Source organism: Amyelois transitella, chromosome 23 (genome assembly GCF_032362555.1).
Source record: "Amyelois transitella isolate CPQ chromosome 23, ilAmyTran1.1, whole genome shotgun sequence".
NCBI classification, from domain to species: Eukaryota; Metazoa; Arthropoda; class Insecta; order Lepidoptera; family Pyralidae; genus Amyelois; species Amyelois transitella.
The window spans coordinates 5,605,241-5,626,449 of NC_083526.1; the positions used below are offsets into that span (position 1 = coordinate 5,605,241).

Genomic DNA, 21,209 nt, shown 5'->3' on the forward strand with positions numbered 1-21,209 from the left:
TGGAATACGTCGTCGTCACGCGTATTAGAAAGAACGCTGGTTCGCCGTATTAAATGTTTCGCTGCAAATTGCTTATAACGACTAGGTATATCTCAAAACCTATTCGTCTGATTTATATACTGTAAATGGCAATTTTAGTCTACATGAAAAGCCGAAAGTAATAAACATATTTATTTGGATAAGGATTAATACTGAATTAAAGAAAATTGGTTTCAAAATAACTTATGTTTATAATGAAAAAATAATCTTAAAAAATGAACAGAAAAGTGGTTATTGTAAGTAAACCTTAAGAGATAGATATATGCTCTCGCGGACTTTTTTGTGGCAAAAAATGAGTACTTCACATCTTTAGTACATTGTTTTACTATATCTTTGTTGGTTTGCGCAGCGTTCGCGTGGAAAGCTCGCAGATGGCCGACTCATTCAACTATCACCTGCATTGTTGACGTTTCCCGTAGGAAATCCGGGATAAAATGTAGCCTATAGCCTTCCTCGATAAATAGACTATCTTACAGTGAAAGAATTATTCAAATCGGTTCAGTAGTTTCTGAGATTAGCGCGTTTAAACAAACAAACAAAACAAACTCTTCAGCTTTATAATATTAGTATAGATTACTACATATTAACGTTTTGATATTGGAATTCTTCTATTGCACGGATATCATACACGTATACATAGCGCGCGAGCCAATAAAAAATATACGTTTTCGAAATAAACTGCTCAATATAAATAGAGTATTGCGTTTTATTCATAGAATTTACGTTTTAAAAATACCCCGATGTCGCGCGTTCCCGTTGTTCCGTTCCATCCATCACAGTGAAATGCAGTTTCTAAATCTTGATTGACGATCGGGCTGTATTGGAGGCCCGGGCAGGATTTGTTGGCTTTTCCAACTATTTGTTTAACCTCGTTTAATAAAATTTGGAAGTTTTTAAACGTCACCTAAAAAAATACTAAAAAAAAATATCAACACTGAAAACTAAAGCTTGCACTTTTTTAATGAGAATTAGATACTTGATTTTTGAAAGACGTTATAGCGTTTGAAGTTAAATAACATCCTAATCCCGAATCGACGAACCGAAGAAGCTCTCTCAATAAAGAGGGAACAGAGGGGATGTCGATTGGAACCTTGTTAACTTTCGCGCGACAGAATTCGCAGGGCCTAACAAATCGGGAGTCACTTCAAACGGCCCTGTTTCGGCAGAAAGTTAAATCAAAGGCAGGTGATTAACGCACGCCAATTTTACTGAGTACGGTTGACATGATGTTGATGTCTGTGTACTAAGTGTAATTTAGAAAAACAACTTATTACCACAACGGAAACACAAGTTTTTCCGTTCTATAAAAAAAAAATTGACAATTCTCAGACCTAAAAGCGTAACAAACTTCTGATACACACACACAACATTTTCCAAAATCTTCGAAAACTGTGAGCGGCAGTAGTGGTCGACCAATTTGAGGACACCCAGCCGTAATACTCCATTGTTTACGCTACAAGTAAAGATTGTACATACCAGATAGAGCGGCCGGCAAACAATCCACAGTGCGATCCGGTCGAGAAGTTCACGATTCACGACACGAACACTCACTCACCGTTGGGGAAAGTGTGACACCACATGCGGTTCGCAACCACAACAGCACTGGACTAACGTTCGCCCGTCGTTATCTGCCGGTGACAGCGTACGAATAATAATAATGCGACTGCTAATTATTATTATTACGCCGGCGAGCGAACGCATTCGCTGCGAGTACGTAGGTAGGTGGCGTAATCATTGAATTCCGTTCGTACATCGCACACTCGTACACGGCCGGCCGCGTTTGCCGGTCCCCGGCGCGCCACGTGTGGATGACGTTCAGGCGCGGTACAAAATAACGAAACGCTAGAGTAACTGCTTCAAAAACTTCGCCCTTTTTATAAATTATGTCCCATTTGAGATTTATTCTAAAATAGCAAAGACCGTTTCGTCGGTAATATCCATACTTGGCAATTAGAAGAATATTTTTATTTTATAATGTCGACGTAATATCACCTATAAAAAGTAACCTGCTGAGAATATGAAATTGTAAATAAATAAAAATAATTAACAGAATAGATAAAAAATTATTATTTGGTCGACAACGACTAGCTATTGACATAAATTGCTAATCTATACTTATAATAAATCTGTAGAGAGGTCAATTCTGTACATTGAATATATTTTCAAAATAACTATCAGGGGGTGATTAGTGATCGATACTGATGCCAAAAATGCAATCAGTAAAATTTTTGTCTGTCTGTCTGTCTGTCTGTCTGTATGTTCTTTATAGAAACAAAAACTACTTGACGGATTTTAACGAAACTTGGTACAGTTATTCTTTATACTCCTGAGCAGGTTATAGTATACTTTTCATTACGCTACAATCAGAAGGAGCAGAGTAGTGAAAGGAAATGTTGGGAAAACGGGAGAAGTTACTTGATTTTTTAAGCTTCCGTCGCGTTTGCAGCCTTAATGGTTAAAGCTACAGCGAAACTATGTATTACGGAAATATTCTAAATAAAATTATTAAAAAAATATCCCAAGACAGCATAAGTCTATCTGTTATGGTTGACTCACAATAACACGTGTAATGCCTAATAGCTTAGCAGTTCGGAGATTTCTGATTATATTTCTATACTCTGACGTTTATAATACCAATAACACTTACACTCATTCGTAATTCTTAAAAATTCATATAAATACCTATTCAATAAAAAAATAAACATCGAAATTGGTATAGAAACACCAAACTTATACATGAAATGAAATACGCTAACAAGCCATCGCGCGTAAATACTGAATTATTTTTGCGTAACGGTTGCCGCGCTCGACGCGTCTCGCGGCGGCAGGGTATAAAAGGGGCGAGAGGCGAGTGCAAGCTTCATGACCAAGGCAGCCAGGGGAAGACTTCACGCAGTTCTCTCCTTCAGCCTCCCCCTGAGGACGAAGCTCGGGATCTACCAAACGTACGTCAGATCCCGCCTCACGTACACGGCCCCGGCGTGGTACGCATACTGCTCTGAGACCAACAGGAGAAGACTCAGAAGCCCAAGAGAACCAAAGTCTCAGAGCAGTCGTCGGAGCCCCGCGCTACGTGAGGAACTCGACGATCCTCAGGGACCTGAAGTGGGAGAACCTAGATATTCGAGAGGGCAGACGCGTCATCACACAGACACCTGCGCGGCATCGCGCCGCTCCACGCCCGCCCTCCGGGCCGTCGTGTGAAACCGCCCTCGCTGCCTTGCGGCAGACGTCGTCGACCAGTGACGGCGCCGCCGCCGATGGGAACTCCCAGTGTATGAAGACGCGAAGACCCAGGCCGCCACGGCCGCCCCATCGACCTGCCTACAGTCGTAGGCAGCGATGATGCCATTGAAGAGGGCCAAAAGCCCTGACCAATCTACTCCGACTCCCCTAAGGGAGTATGGGAAGACCCGACGACGGCAAGACAGTATTGCACAGGCGTTTCAACTTTATTTTCATTTCTTTTTCTTTTGTAAGTTGTAGGTACATATTTCTGGTTATAATTCTATAAAAATATTTTTTTTTAGTTTAAATTGGCACTTAGATTAATCTATACTAATATTATAAAACTAAAGAGTTTGTTTGTTTGTTTGAACGCGCTAATCTCAAGAACAACTGGTTCGAATTGAAAAATTATTTTTGTGTTGAATAGACCATTTATCGAGGAAGGCTATATAACGTCTAGCTGTAACTATTAGGAGCGAAGAAGTAATAAAAAATGTGAAAAAAAATCAGGGAAGGAGCATCCTTGAGGGCTTCAATGATGCCCAAAATAGCTATTCCACGCGGACGAAGTCGCAGGCACAGCTAGTTCTATAATATCTTTATTCTGTGGAAACAGGTAAGCGATGCGTTGGCCGCACAGCGTATCGATCTCGCGATAAATTCAATATGGTGAGCGGTGAATGCAAGGCGGTTGCCTTTCACGACGGCGAAAACGCTTTTTACGACCGGTGGTGTGCCTGGAGTTCGGTACAGTAGCGTTTGCGTGATATTTACTAGCTTCTGAAGACGTTAGTTTAAGACGTGCAGGCTATAATAAACTACCGCAATATGACGCGCAGCATCTTGTCTGGTCAGTTTTGTCACATCGCGCCCATGTCAAATTGATGCCAGCAAAACGTCTGCTCTTTTCAGTCTGTGACCATTATGAAAGTAATAGTACTATGGCGACCAAAATGCTACGCAGATAAAACTTAGTTCTCGAACGTTTGTGATAACACGTGTACGAAAGGCAGGTATTACGCAACAATGCGATAACACTAGACCGCTCGTGTATAAAGCACCTTATCCAATTTGATACGAGGTCGCGTGTCATGAGACCGTAGCGTTTTCACGGGCACATAATCCACTTTGGCTCCCAACTGCGGAGCGCCATTCCTAATCGCACTAATTGGGGAACGCCCAGAGTCTAATTACAAACTATCGCTGCTTGTTTTCGGTCTGTCTAGCCACTTAATTAAATGTGCTCAATTAAAATTACAAGATAAGAATCCATGTAGAATACCGTTAGACAAGAGAAATTGACGCGAAGCCTATCAAAACAGAGAAGTTCGATTTGTGAAGTAACCGGAACGGAAAGATTTTATAGGGCGCATATTGCTCACTCCACTCGATGGAGCGAATTGTCTAAATTGCTCGTCGAAGACGACGAGCGACTGTCGTCATGCGGGGGACACGAGAAGCAAATCGTTAAAGTGTAACGTGAGGACGGAACGTGATTCGTTTTTATGCGAGCTATAATACATCCCTATAGACAAAGTAGAACGTAGCGTAGTGTGTCATTTTATATGAGGAAAATATTTCGAATCGGTTGCTGGACAATATAATTGAAGTTGCAACAAAGCATCTATTCGGAAACGTTCCAATCCAAACGCTCGCATTCAAAGGAGATTTGTTTTTGTTTTTTTTTTATTCGCAATTTGCGCGGCAGCCGTAACTAGCCCGGAAATCGGAGTGGTCGTCCAAAAATGACAAAGCGGCCGAATCAAACCGAACGCGGCACAAAAACGTCCACGTCGACAGAAAAGAGCCGCGTCTGTCGAACGCGAGCTGCGCTGCAAAAAGTGAATAATGGCGGACGGCAGCCGCACAGCGACGCGTCGCACAATCGTGCTATTTCAAGACACATTTTCCTCTTAGCAATAATACTGGCGGTTAATAATAATGGAGACTGCGTACAAACAGTACAGATAACGATTACCGTGCGAAACAAACACACCGACTCGCCTATGATGAATAATATTCGATGTATTGTGGCTTCTTGGACGAAAAGCACCGCACGTGTAGCCACCGGGCTCACAAGGTGAACGACTCGATGAAATATTAATGTCAGAGTCGAACGGAACCTTTGTTCGGCTGGAAACGTATTCAAGGGGTTAACGTTTGACATAAATCAGTTTGTATTATGTAAATTATTATTGAAGTGCCGTTCTCCTCATAATGTCTTCTACAAAATAGGAAGTCACCGATTATCATAAACATCCAATTATAGAAAGTTCACAATATTGCAGCATTGCAAATATTTGAGAACTCCAACTACAACTATACGGGTGCAAATGCTTTTTGGCCTAAAACTATACATGACGATATTTATTAAAACAAGAGCAATATATGTATCCAACGGCTTGTAGCTCATTAAAGATAGAAGCGTTTGCACAACTAGAAAGCTGAGAAATTGGCGCTTTTGTAACAAATACAGTGTACATATTACGTGTTCATTCATGTGCCGTGTTCAAGGCATTAAACTTGTGAAAACATTTGCGAGTCCCGGAAAGTTAAGACTCAGCCTTTGAATGGTGTACAGTGAGTACCTATATCAAATTACCCTGCATGGAACTATGTGACGCGGTAATAGAGGCGAAATTGTAGAGAATGTGATGAGTGCCGTGTGGTTCCCGGCACCAATACAAAAAGAATAGGACCACTCCATCTCTTTCCCATGGATGTCGTAAAAGGCGACTAAGGGATAGGCTTACAAACTTGAGATTCTTTTTTTTAGGCGATAGGCTAGCAACTTGTCACTATTCGAATCTCAATTCTATCTTAAAGCCAAATAGCTGAACGTGGCCTATCAGTCCGCTCAGGACTGTTGGCTCTGTCTACCCCACAAGGGATATAGACGTGATTATATGTATGTATGTATGTATGTTGTAGAGAATTTAGGTAGGTTTTTATGCAGACTGTATCAACTCTGAAATATAGTTCAAAGTAAGTTTGAGTTGGCGACGGCCAGCTGTCGATTGGCCGGGAGAGTCGCGACAAGAAACATTGATCTCGCTAAATGAGGTCGTAAATTTTTATACGACGTGGCCATTATTGGGAAGTCTATATGTAGATATAAAATTTTTGATATAACAAGATATCTTACTGTAGAGTAAATAAAAGATATTCAAAATAATCTAATTACCTATGTAGCCAACAGCACATTAAAGAGAAGTACTCACTTTCACCGCTTAAGTTTCAGGCTTATTGTATCTGGCTTACCTGGAAACAAAAAACATAATTATTACATCTCTGCCATATTTTAAGGCTACGGATATGATAATCAGTTATTTCCGTAACGTGCTTTTTTTGTTTATATGTTGTGGTTTCGTATTTTTATACTTTTATTTATTTATAATTAACTAACTAGTCAAACCGTAAAACATAAATTAATATATATATAATATATATCAGCCACATTATAAGATTGAGCTAGCCTTCGAAGTCCGAGACTTATTGTGGTAGAAACTTACTCAACATACAGCTTTATTTGCTTAACTACAAGACAATTCACATTTGTTTTTACATGCTTACAGTTCTAAAACGCTGAAAAACAATCTGAGTTTCATCGAGGTTTTCTAAAGTCAGCTCACATTTTGTACCGGGCGAGAGGGGGTCCCAATGGCAGTAGGGTGGGCGGGCGTAGTTTCCAAGGTCGGCGCCCTTGTCTACGTAACCTAACTACGACCTAGCTAAGTCGCCGGGTCTCAAGCTTCTTCTATTAATACTGAATAGGCAAAGTTTGGAGATCTCAAAGTTTAAACTTTTTAAATTTATAAGTTAAAGTAAATTGTAAATAAGGCGGTAGTGGCCACTGTAATTACCTTATTTCTTCTCATTCCAGGATCGTATTAATAGGGGAAACAGATCAGCTAGATGACTATGGTATAATAGAAGATAACTCTTACAAATAAACGTCAGAGCTTTTAAGAAAATGAAGAATGGCTTATGCTTAAACTTTGCACTAAACGACACAAACACAATATTAAAACGCAATATAAGCTGTCGAAGAGAGCATATAAAAATAAATATTATTGTACGTGTTCGCCCGCCCACGCACAAAATCTATCAATTTGTAATTTGCAAAGGAATCAGTCAATTATTCAGATAATACTAACGCTCTTAATGCCAAAATTTAATAGGTACCTAATAAAGCAAGGTATAGTATTCAAGGTCCTTTTTTTTAAAGAAAATTATTAGAAATTTAAATTGTTGGTTATCTCATTAATATAGCAAATGAGTCATTAAAAATGTGCATAAACATTGAGAATGAGAACAGCAAAGAAACTCACATGGACCTTATAAGGAAATTATGTTAAGTAGGCGTCATCGCGTCCGATCATTTTTATGTTAAGCGCGGCACATATTATAAGAATGAATGACGTAAATTTATTTGTGGTAGCAATAAATGGTTAAAAATAGACATGTCACCGGCATCTGGCCGTCTGAACGACAATCCACTGTGAGAGGGATCGAACATAGAACAGAATTTACTCTGACAGAATAAAAGGTAAGTTCTATCAAAAGCATAAAATACGGCTGCACTTTTTGTAACTATCACTTTCTTTTTCTTTAAAACAAAAACAAACACGCCACCAAAGTGCTCTTACGCAGTGAGTAAAACGTAGCTGTTGTAATATAACAAAATTTTTATTATAAAAACTGCTACTTACTTAAAAATCTTTGGAAATTCAAACGTGGAGCACTCGTCTAACCTTAATCGTTACAATCATGAAACTTCCAAAAGACCAAATTCTAACCACCAATACAAATTACATCCGTTAGTAAACCGTCTAGTGGTCAAACAAATAGACCGGTTTCATCGTAAACAATTACAACACGAACAATGCGAAATGAATTAGCCATTTCTCGTGGACATCGGCGCATACATACCACTTGAAAATTTTCAAGCCGATCGCAACCCGACAGACTGGTTTGGGAACGCCAGGTGGTCGGCTTGCCAACTTGCCAATTAAAATAAAAAAACCCTGGTGGCGCATTCATTAAAGACTCGCCAAGAAATAGTCGTATGCGCTTTGGCGTGTATATGTGCATGAAAATATGTGCTGATTTGTCACAGAGTACGTGATACTATACATAAGTGGATGCACGCACACGTCTATTATACCTGCCAGATTTAAGTATTAATTATCACATCACACCAGCTATTTGTGTTCACCTACGCTATTTGACTAAAGTTTACTGAACCGGATCGGCGAAGCAACTAGTGTTGTGGTGAATGGCATTAAATAATATAAATAATAAATAGATTATCAAGTCATAAAATTTGTAGAATAAGAAGATAGGTAAGTACTACTTATACTCAGAGAAGGGAACAAAAACAAGGATTTGTTACCAATTGGGTATTCACTTTTAATGGTAATAATAAAAAGAAAACTATACAATGTTAAAAATTTACCTGAAAATATAAGCAACTTCAAAGGAAAGCAAAAATACACTTAAAATCTTCTTTTAAAGATACCTTGTCCGAAAGGGCACTTACCAAATAATTGCTATTCCCATTCAATTTACAAGTATCCAAAATGGCGGATCACAATGGTGATCAAATAAACCCGGCGTTTGCGAGGGCAGACTGATGGAACCCGGAAATTAAAATTTACAAAGAATTTGAGCTTGACATTTCCATATTTTTCTATTGGAAAAGCTCCTATTTTTATAATGAATTTTACAGTCTTAAATTGTATTAAAACGTGAACAGTTTTTTTTTGTAACGTTCTTTCGGTTAAAAGTCAATTAGTAAAAATAGGCGGTGCATTTTATATTTCTTTATTGCTTATGGTTTCTACCGAATCTTACTATAAGTAGATTTCCTATCATGCTCTCGACCGCCTCAATTGTATTAGGCACTATTATGTAGCATTTGTACCGCTTTCATCTCAAATCAGTGAACCAGGCGATGACAAAGCTAATCCAGTGATATAGATAAAAATACATAAGAAATAAATAGCGTTAGAAGCTAGCTACATTGAAAAACCCGTAACGCTACCAATTATCCACTTTCATCTGCCAGACAAAGGACTAGACAGACTTTCTAAAAACCATTTAAGGCCGAACAAAGAACTAATGAAGATTTACGGTGAACGAAATCGTCGGAAAACAATTCCACGGAATGGATCGGAGATTCGGAAAGCTGAGTCGAGTCAGCCAGCGACATCGGAAAAATGTCTCCCTTAGATAACATAAAGCTGGCTAGGCACCCACGTAAGCAGAACCCGGGTAGCGTTTTATTACGATAGAAAACTACCTAATATTAGGTGCCAGTCAGCGTTGGCTGCAAACCGATGAGGTTTTCATTCTGGCGTTGTAAAATCTTGACTTTTGACTTGATGTGTTATTTTATTTCCATTCGCAAGTAAAAAATACGTAAGTAAAGATGTGAGAATGAAATTTCGCTTTGATATTGATACAAGTTTAAAAATTCGATAGGTATAATTGTAAAGAAAATTTAGCAATATAGAAATCAATAAAAAATACGTTATATTTAAATTAAAGGAGCGAACAAACTTTCTGCGTAGTAACCGGCTGCTCCATTTAGAAACAGACTAAGTTTGATGTCTAACCTCTCGTTGGTACGCTCTTCATAACATACATGTGATAAGGCATTGTTCCATAGTTCTCTCTCGTATGTTGTCTCTGCGATAACCCACTGACATTAATTACTGGAAATTTCTAGTTGCTGCGGGTGTCTAATGTAAACAGCGATTTATACAAGTCTATATCAGACGTAGTAAGCTGCAATTCACTAATTGTTCAGAGGAATATTTTCTTCCAAGTAATTTGAAGGTATTAGTTAATTATATTGTTGTAATAATCTACCATTAATTAATATTTTAAGAACAATCCATGAAATTAATTATTTTTTACCTTAAACAAACAAACGTAGAATTTGGTTACTAAATACATAAGCAACCGCCAGATAGTACTAGTGAAATGAACAATAGAAGAGTTGATTCTATTTTAAATCAGCTACAATGCCTTATACACCCGCTCATAGATGACTCATGTCCACGCAACTATCCTATTTTTTTTTTATTTGCTATTTTGGCGCCCACCGCACGGCAACGTGATCTTATCGTGTATTTATCGTTTACAACAAGGTCAATCGTTAACTATTGTGATAGATGTGCCACAAAAAAAGAGTTAAACTGAACGCAAAAATATAGCGCGCGTTTTATTTCAAACGGCCACTCCATGACCCGACAATACCGGTATTATGACGTCACGATTACGTAAAAAATAATAAACGCTCGGGGAAAGATAATGAAATACCAAACAAGATAACCGCCCACTTGACATAAAGCGTACATTTTTCCACAATCGACCCTAGTCAATTTCCAAACAAACCATTGGAAAATAACGAAGCAGAAGAGAGGGAGTAAGTAGCGTTCAACGGCGGCGTGGGCTAGGTTCGTCAACAAAAGCGGTCGCATAAATTGTCTGCGAGACCTTTTTAACGTGGCCCGGTACAGCTGCGTCGGCCGTTTCTGCCGCTGACACGCCACTCCGCAAAAACAACGTTACCTCTACAATACTACAATAGGTGGCATCACCCACCTCCCAGTTTCTATAAAATAATCGATGTACAGAGATGAAGTTACGTGGAAACTGCGCATTGCTATTTTGTTAACTTTTCTTCTCAAACTACAAAGTCAGCTAACTTTAGCTAATTTTAGCAGGACGGTTGTTAGCGCAATGCTAATTTTAATTTGTCTGCAGGGGATTTCTAATGGTTAGCTGTAACTATGATAAACTTAAAAGCTTTCGACTGAAAAAAATCACAAAATAAAACTACACAGCAATTGGTAGCAGAATTGTTACTTAGTATATTAAGTTGACTTACTATTTCCATACATCCCATTTTCTAGATCGCGACATATACCAACTTCGTGCATAGCTTTTCTTGCAATGTATTAGGTACTACATGTATTAAGTACTACATGTACTAAGCATGCAGATATTTTGTTTTTATAAATAAAAGAGCTACCTATTTGTAACTTTCCTTATTTTGATTGGCCCTCCCTCACTCGCTACTTGTATGACTCAGCATCGCGCTCTAGATCAAATTCGACGTTGCGAAACTATACTTCTCTTTAGTGGCTTGTTTTTCGATGTAATGTACGCTTTTTCCGATAATAAAACATTGTAATGACGATATAAGTCACGATAAAGGTGAGCCAGGAAATTATAGCGGTTCTTCAGCAGCCAAAAGTCTACATTTCTTTTTAATAAGACCTCTACGGAGAGGGAACACCGAAAATGGAGAATTTTGGGAGACATTGTTGAAATCCAATCGATAGAGGATTAACTGCTGATAAAAACACTAAGTTAAACGGATACAATGGGTTAAAAAAACATATATTTTTACAAACAGGCAGAATAGAAATCGTAGAATTAAAAAGAATAATTACCAAAAAAAAAAAAAAGGTTTAACTGCAACATCAGCAAAACCAGTCTGTTTCCGATACAAAACCGAATCCAATTAGCCATCCCATCTCACTGGCTTTCATTAACAGTCGAATAAGCAGAAACCGTAAAAAAAACTAGCCGGGGAAACGGGCTTCGCGAAAACAGCTTAGGGTGCTGTCACATTGGCGCTGTATAGAACATGGATATCGTTTGAAATTTCCACGTGCAGAAATTATTATCTAGTACTGGTACTGAATGTACTTACTCAAAAGAAACAGACAACTGGGCGATCAATGGTTCTTATAGCTAAAAACTATTTGGCATTTCGGTTACTCGAATACTAGGAGAACACTATGAGAAAATTTCAAGATAAAAGGTTGGCCAACTGTTTTTATTATGGTGCCCAATAAGATGACATTCTGACATTTAAAGAATATTACGTAAAATATATTCCGAAAACAGCTATTGTGAAAACGCCCTTAGCCGCCATTAATACATTTTAATGATCGCGCTGCGGTATAAAAGCTTTAATTACTTTTAGTGCACGATAAAACACCTTAAAGCGTAAAATGCTTGCCAAGGTATGTGGATGGCGATTTAGTCGCTTCCACGCTTACAACTTCCCGGGATCAGTGTTTTTGAGTATTTTAACTATCCTGGATAAATGTTAATGACACCGCTTTTAGCGATGTTTTTCAAATTACTAAAAAAGAATAATTAAAATTTTACACTTTGTCATACAACATAATGGTAATAAGTCATTTGTCAGTGAAATTATCCAATGGTTCCATCGCAAAACTTGCAACATGCAGTCCTTCAAATTTCTTGACGACGTATTATCACCGTGGGACGTTCGTTAAACAAAACGATAGGTAAATAGGTAAAGACTTCTATTGCAACGACGAAGGCAATCCCCAATAACAATGGCAAATCATAATTCGCATGCTTAAAATGCACTGGGAACATTGTCAATTTACCAACGCGCCGGTGGAGGCAACAGTATGCTCACACGAGATTTTATATTGCTTCATCCATTAACAATCATTGTTGCCAACCAGTAATAGATACTGATGTCAATAATTGATGAGACGATCGTATGTACAATGTTAAATAGACGGAAACGCGAATAATATAGTTTTCTTAAGGACTGAAACTGTTGAAAATTTAATAAGGTTTTATAATGCTACATAAAGTTTCATTCAAATAATTTTATTACATTTTGCTTGTAAGCAAAATTGCTATTAGTATATAAATTACCTATTAATACGAGTATGATGAGTAGGCAACATACTCAGTAGATACATTTGATATGTAACAATGTATTTTTAGATAACCTACAGATGCGCGGGCGGTACTTTTTCAAACGAATTAAAAATAACACCATCTCACTCACTTGACTGTTCCTGGTGTAGTAATATGACGAAAAAATGCAATATTAAAGAAATGACTAAAGGTAAACATGATTTCAATATGCAAGATGTGGGTTAGCCTGAAATTTCGTCACGCGAACTCGAATTTAATTTAGAGATACTGCTTCAAAGAGAGTAACATACAATGATATCAAATAACAAGGTCATATCAGGGATCCTGTCTGCAGGGCGACCCTCCAGGGGCGACTGTCTCAAACCACCCTCCTTTTGTGGCTAAATCACATTAGCCATTGTTCGAAGTGCTTTGTCGACACGAGCGTAACCTATGATTATGTTTCGCTATTGTACCTTATTCGGGCATAACTGATTTCATAGCTCCGAGAAACAATTTCAGTTATTGCGGACTACATTTTGATTTCTAAGACATACCGCGTCTATGCTTTTTTGAAGTCAAAATGTAGTGCGTGTGGAGTAGGTGAAGTGAAAGATAGTAAAGGATTATGCATCGTAATGATTATTATATAAAAATAAGATTACGTTATGTAAAATTACTTATAGTGACAAACCATATATACGAACGCTTTAAATACACCATTGGGTCCGATCCCTTATTTTTTTAAATTGAATTTATATTTGCGCAGCACAGAGTAAGCAATTATAACCGGCCACAATAAGAATCGAAATAAAATCAATATGACATCGGTTCGACAATAACACAAGAGCTGGCGGTAATTACAATTTTAATAGGTCGGTCAGCGTGGGTGGGACCCCCACTTTTAGGGTGGGGGCGAACTGCTAACTCGAATTATATAGCTTAGATAATGTTATTGAACGACTGTCGGGCGTGATTTTAGCGCCGTATTGAACGAAAACTTTCGTATTTTGTATCGCTTCATTTTTCTGGAGAAAATATGAAATACATTTTTTTAAATATCGAAAATATTATAAGTACAAAATTTCTACCATTGTTTTATGATTTTTAATAAACAAAAAAAAATGACCTATATTGCATGTTACACAACAATATTTGTATAGTTGTCAGATGTTGTTTAGAGTGCCTGTTCCGTGCCGAATGACAGCAGCCCATCGTTTATGCATAAAAAACACTTAAAAAATAAGAGTTGATCAAAAAGCTTCTCGATTCAACCAAAGTACCTAATCAAAAAAAGTTCGCAAATTCGCAGTTTCGCACTAATGATTTCCTTCAAAAAAGTCTACTTTCTAATACCTTCGAATAGAAAGTGTTCTTTTCCTGTTATACATATATTTATTATTCTTCGCCGAGAATAAATGGGCCCGTTGTTATTCACACGAGCCGCCGATACACATATCATTAAACTCTGAATCATGAATTATTCAAGTGTCTGCCGTTTCTAGTTCAAGGGATGTAAGGATATAAAAAGATCTTGAATTAATTATAATAAGTAAATTTACATTAAAAACTGGTCTAATGATAAACATTACTTTATGATCTCTTAGTGAATTGTGACATTTTTTTATATAATAGTGGTATTTACAGGCCATTTAGAACATGCGATTATATGATTTTGATACTTACTAATTTAGGACATAAGCGTCGCAAACCGGTTTTATGTAATTAGTAATGGGTAAAAGGTTAAGTAATTGCGGAACAAGAATGACATTTGTATGTTTACCAAGTCACTCCCTAAGGGCCCGTGCAGCGTGCCACCCTAACCCATGACTCTACCAAACCTTTTGGTTATACGAGCAGAATCACGTGAATGTTCTACTGTTGTCGGGTTTTCTTTCTCTGAAACTCTTGACTATCTATGATTTCTCATACATATACATATGGTCACGTCTATATCCCTTGCGGGGTAGACAGAGCCAATAGTCTTGAAAAGACTGAATGGCCACGTTCAGCTATTTGGCTTAATGATAGAATTGAGATTCAAATAGTGACAGGTTGCTAGCCCATTGCCTAAAAAAGAATCCCAAGTTTGTAAGCCTATCCATCCATGGGAAAGAGATGGAGTGGTCCTATTCTTTTTTTGTATTGGTGCCGTGTGGTTCTCGTTTTCTTTAATTCAATGTTATTCCACAATGTGTACAGCTTTGAAAAAGCCATTCTCATATCACTCTTCTTCTCACTCTATTTGAAGGAACTTAACTACCATACAACAGGAAAACGCAGCCCAGACACGTCTCTTTAGGGTAGGCAGAGACAACTTTTCACTTGCCCTGATTGCATACTTCTTTCTTATAAGAAAATTACAAATATTCTTTTGTTAAAACTGTAAGATCCACGCAAATATCCGGTGTAGAAGCAAAAGCCGACGCGACAAAATTTAACACGTCTATGACACGGCAGCTCTTAGATTATGTATGTACATAAATTATAGTCTTCGACTCTACGTGGAATTATGAAACACGTTTTAAGAATTTGTACAGCTTCGTTTGTTTAATCCGCAATCGTAATTTTATGAGTAATCGCAATAAAAATTTTCCTCATATTACATGATAACGTCTCGCTTCAGGATTCGCAAGAAAATTAAGAACGATGGGGAGTTAATGAACTATGAAAGTCACTCTGAAAAGGAGTCAATATAAACAAAAACCACTGGAATAAGGTAAGGAAATTGGGATCTGATCAAGGGACAACTTGGAACCATGGTCAAGGGCATACCTATAAATATAAATATAAATATATACGGGACAAATTACACAGATTGAGTTGGCCTCGAAGTAAGTTCGAGACTTGTGTTACGAGATACTTACTCAACGATACTATATTTTATAATAAATACTTATATAGATAAACATCCAAGACCCAGGCCAATCAGAAAAAGTTCTTTTCTCCTCATGTCCTGGCCGGGATTTGAACCCGGGACCTCCGGTGTCACAGACAGTGCGTACTACCGCTGCGCCACAGAGGCCGTCAAACCTCAAATACCTCTGGCACCTCTCCAGACCACATTGGAATTAAGAATGTAGATTTAATTATAAAAAAATATATGAAATCATCAACATCATTCTTCATCTCAACGATTCAAACAAGTATACATTCACACAGCCCGTTGCATCGACCAGCGACCGAGTGGAAAACGGCCAGCCAACCGAATGTATGTGCGTATTTAAAATCAATCGATACTTGATAGTAGACGAGCGAGTTGCTTTGTGCATATTATGCACAAAGCAACTCGCTCGTCTACTATCAAGTATCGATTGATTTTAAATACGCACATAGTGTGCATTGAATAAGAACGGATGTGGTCTGTGCACACACGCCTCTAGCTATTTACTGTACAGACTAGTGGGTGTCATTATAATGCCATTTGTACTATGGAAAATGTCTGGCAGAACTAGTGCGCCGGTTGGGTAAAAACGTGTGACGACTTTTGAAAAATTGTATCCAGTTCTTGGTTACACCGCAATTGTCGTGATTGTGTAAATGTAACGGAAGTTATGTTATCACGTTTCGACAGATGAATTTCTTCGTTTTCTTTTTTACCAGGGCCCTGTTTTAAATAAACGTTACAATCCTTAGCATTTGGTGTTTATCGCGTTAGTCAGAGGTCATGGAGCAGTTTAGATTAGAAACTAACACTAAGACGGGCAGAAGAGATTAGACATTAACTTTGAAAGCAAAAATTTAGTACTGTTCTGTTAATAAAATTTTAAAGACCATTTGGTATAGTATGATTAAAATCCATTCATAGAAATATGCCGAACAAACAATTTAACATCAAACAACTTGATAGAAAAACCTGTCCACGCATTAAATTTACAATCTACTAACAACAAATAAACATTTTCAACAACAATAAAAACAACACAACACAAAACATCGTTTAAGATTATTTATAGTCGTTCTAACAAATCGACAGCCCTAGGACGTAACCATACAACAACCACTTATAGCTGTACTTCAGAAAATATACGACGACCACATATACATAGAATAGTTCCGAAGGTAGGTCGAGGCGATCCGACTGGCTTTGTTTACAACTCGTGTCGTGTCACTGTGTGCACATACTTCGTCGGACAGTCAACAGCATAACTCTCTTTTACTATGTACAGTACAGTCCATCGCAGAGAAACTTGAAATGTTCGTTAAATTGAACAGGGGTATTTAATAAGCTGCTAGATGAACGAATTTGTTAAATTTTCGTACTACTGTCAAAAATTCTATATGCTTTATAAAGGTTTCTTAAGTTATTAGGTAGTGTGTCTCGTTAGAATTGACTTAAAAAATTAAATTTATCACATCGGACAAAGTAAAGGCAGTATTCTGAAAGAATTTTCTCTCATATTGTGGCTCGCAATAACAACATATTACTTGACGTTTGGGGTAGGAATTATAAAATTTATCCATTCATGCCATCAATATCTTAGTAAGTAAGCATTGAAACAGTTATAAAAGAACTTTTATATTATGTGTTAATACGCCCCTTTTAATGTAATTATCACTTAATATTGTGCAAGATTCACGAAAGGACAAACGTTACTAACGCATTCATTACGCAAAGCTGATTATTACCTGTTTAAATGGCGCAATGCATACGCCAATGCCATTTCTACATCTTTATTGGCAAGTTAAATGACCCAAACTTTTGTCTGATAACATATATCGCTCACTAAAAATCAGTTTTAAAACTGCTGAACTAAGATCTCCCATGAAACTACCTATCAATTACGACCTGACACATTATTATCACGGGTTAAACAGCGACTATGTATTTCCACGTGCTACCAAGCTTAAAGATATCGCATTATCTATAGACTAGTAAATCTCTCTTTACACTCTTGTCGATTTTGAGTGCTTCCCAGTTACCAGTTGCACACCACGACCGCCACTTTCTTTTGTTTTGAGGCGTTGGGGTCTGCTTTATGAAATTTCACTTTTCGCTTTGTCCAATATATAGCAACTTCTAAGACCATTGGCATTTGTCATCCATTGCGACGTCACGCTAGGGTTCCCTTGGTCTACCTGCACCTTCTACCTGGGCTAGGCAGGGGCTACTTTGTTTCAGAGATCAATGTTTACTCTTATAGAAGTTAAACAACATTTGTACCAACAAAGCAATGTATTCAGTCTCGAGGGACGGTGACACGTCACCCGCACATGCGCTAGCGCATGGCTTATTAGTTGCTATGTGCGATAACATACTTAATTACGTACGTAGGAAAGAAAATAACCTGTCGGCGAATTAAAAATCCTTAGAAATTATTACAATAAATACTAATGAAGAAATTTGTATGAATATACATAAATTCAACCCCAGTATCATCATAAAAAAACTGCAAGAGAAAACTACATGAGCCAAAGATGATCTTGTTCCATTAGCAACAATACTAATCTTTTGCAAAAAAATATCTTTTAACAGAAATAAAAAAGAAAGTTCCCAATACAAAGAATTTAACAAAAAGCGAATGAAATTACAAGCAGTGGATTTTTTTTTTAAATTAAATACCATCATAAAATATAAGAGATAAAACGCTGTTACCTTTTATTTAAATGAATCTTTGATAAACATTTTTTTGTAACTCTGAATGCTTTTGTAGGAATACATAATACATTCAAAACAATTCATCCTTATGCTAAACTTTGACAAAATATTCATTAAGAAAACAATGCAAAATTTTCTTTTGTTACAATAATCAACAAATTCATGGAAGTTTGGAAAGAAATCTCAACCGGGTGAAACAACTGAAAAACAAATACAAAAGATAAATAGGTTCATAATGAAAGGAGAAACTTGCAAATGAAATTCACTCAAAGTTTTTCAACAATTCAAACTAAGTTTGAGTGAAGTTAGTTGTAATTTAACTTCACTGCGAGTACCTTAATTAACAATGCCACATTGATGAGTAAGCAAGTAAAATAAATAAATACCTTAAACCACTCTTAGCAAACTGAGAGATAACATTAAAAAAACAATAACATAAGCAGTTTTTAATCCTTAAAATTTCAATGATTTCAGATTTTCTCTGGTAGAGTAAAAAAATTAGAAAGAAAATTATCATCACATACGGCGTAGACATTGTGCTTAACATTTGAACTTGATTTCAAATTAAGTTTAAAACCATAAAATAAAATTTAGACAATTGCCTAACAAGCAACTATTCAACTTATAGATTAAACAAATGAAAACCATGCTGAAATTTTTAAATTTGAATTACATTAAATATGAAGCTTTCAATTATATTTTTTTTTTTCGAAGGCAACATCTATCCATCCAAACTCTATCCATGGAGCTAATATGTTGATGATGATAAACTTTTCAAACTTAAATATGTTTTTATAATTGACATGATTAGGTTATATACCAGCATAGTCAACTTACATATGGGCTATGATATTCATTGGTGATTGTTTTTTCTTTTATTTTGTGGTACATAAAAGAAAACCAAATCACCATGTAGAATTATTTATGCTTTTAAAAATAAATACCATGTGGATCAATTAAAATTTATTTGTACCTACAAGTTCATAGGACTATTGTGTATAGGTATTATATATATACATATATATATATAAATATTAAGCAGCGAAATTGTCACGTAAACTAATATAACAGGTTATTTATCGACTAAATAACATAAATTTTGGTAAAAAAATTAAGGAGCTTACCATTTTTTGAGTCTTATACATGTGATACAGATTCACAGAACACACCACAAATAGATACCAAGAACAAGGAATGTGTTTAAGTTTTAATAATTATCCTAATTATTGGAAATAGGTCATCACCGGTTTCTTGACGCACCCGGGTACATAGATTATTCTAGAAAGTCAATTTACTAGTAACAAACGCGGTTCTTACGCGACCAAGCTGTGACGCGTCGGCGTCGCGCGGGCACTGTGTCGTCGGCCGCCAGCCATTACCACAACTCGCCGCACGGCTACCGCAATGGGGACGCTACCACATACACAAAATATACGCCTCCCCATTAAAGATTACAAACACTAAACAATTACTCCACGTTTACCCACCACTTACATGCAATTTACCTTCCCAAATATCATGAAACTCACCGTAAATATGATGAATCCAACAACAAAGAGTCACCAGCCACGCGCTCCAATTATAGGGCACTCACAATTCACGAAAACACAAGTTGTAGTAGCTAAAATACTTCACAATACAGTCAATTTAGTTCACAAGTAGTTTATAAAGTCTTATTTATCGAAGTTAACAGTTTTTAAGTCGAGAAAATCACTAATCCGTGATAGTAAACCCTGAAGCACCGCCAGCTACATACAAAATGGCGGATTTGCGACGAAACGAGCGAGCTCCTGGGAAACGAAAGTGACGCGCTGACGCGCCGAAAGAAAACGCATGGGCATTTTCTTGTCTATGGTACAGTTTCGTTCAGAAACCAGACATCGAAAGAATAGCTATGAAATATTTATTGATATATATGTATTGTATAATAAAATAATAAATAAGATACCTAAATTAATTACACTTATAGTTCATTAATCGGGCACCTCCCAAGAGTATCAACTCAATTATTATTTTAAAAAAGCCTCACTCCCTATAACGTGATCAAAACTCTTTGATACTTTGAACTTTAATTCATATTTGATCGATAAAATCCTCTATGCCCAAGTATATTGGGTACTGGATGCCTCAAACACTCACAGATTTAAAAATATTACTTTTTATTTATATATCTGTGCCTCAAGCAGAACTTTTTGTTATGGGAAAGAAAAAATATCTTGATATCACTCTTTGCCCCTCTATCTCTTTCTTAAAAGGGTGTCGACTGTCGACATCGTGATATGGATAGGATTTTCCCGTTCTCAAGATTTCGTATACTTTTGTTTTAAAATTTAGAAAAAGTAAGACATTTTTTCCTATAGATGCGGTAAAAGGCAACTAAGAGGATAATAAAAGAGACTAATAAAAGCTGCTTCTTCCCGAGTAGATTGCTCAAATAATTACTTCTATGCCGTGTGGTTCCAGCACTTTAAAAGACGACCACTTCATCTCTTTCCAAGGGTTTTCGTATAAGGCGGCTTAGGGATAAGCTAAAAACTTGGGGTTCTTCTTGTAAGCGCTGGGCTGGCAACTAAGCTTTTCAGTCATTTCTGACTGAAGACTGTTAGCTTTGTCAATCCCGCAAGGGATATAGACG

At 37.0% G+C, this 21,209-nt stretch overlaps 1 protein-coding gene across 5 annotated transcripts in view; it reads right to left on the reverse strand.

The window, feature by feature from the left end:
- The window catches only part of LOC106130744 (C-terminal-binding protein), a 72,559-nt gene extending 52,165 nt beyond the window's left edge, over nt 1–20,394 (reverse strand). For 3 of the 5 annotated variants that reach the window (XM_060951100.1, XM_060951097.1, XM_060951096.1), the window contains exon 1: nt 20,104–20,394. The gene's annotated coding sequence lies outside the window, so the exon portion shown is untranslated. Of the gene's footprint in view, nt 1–1,515; nt 1,660–19,698; nt 19,903–20,103 lie in introns of those variants that run through there. The other 2 variants (XM_060951099.1, XM_060951098.1) reach the window with 2 other exon arrangements.
- Between the last annotated feature and the right edge of the window lie 815 nt (nt 20,395–21,209).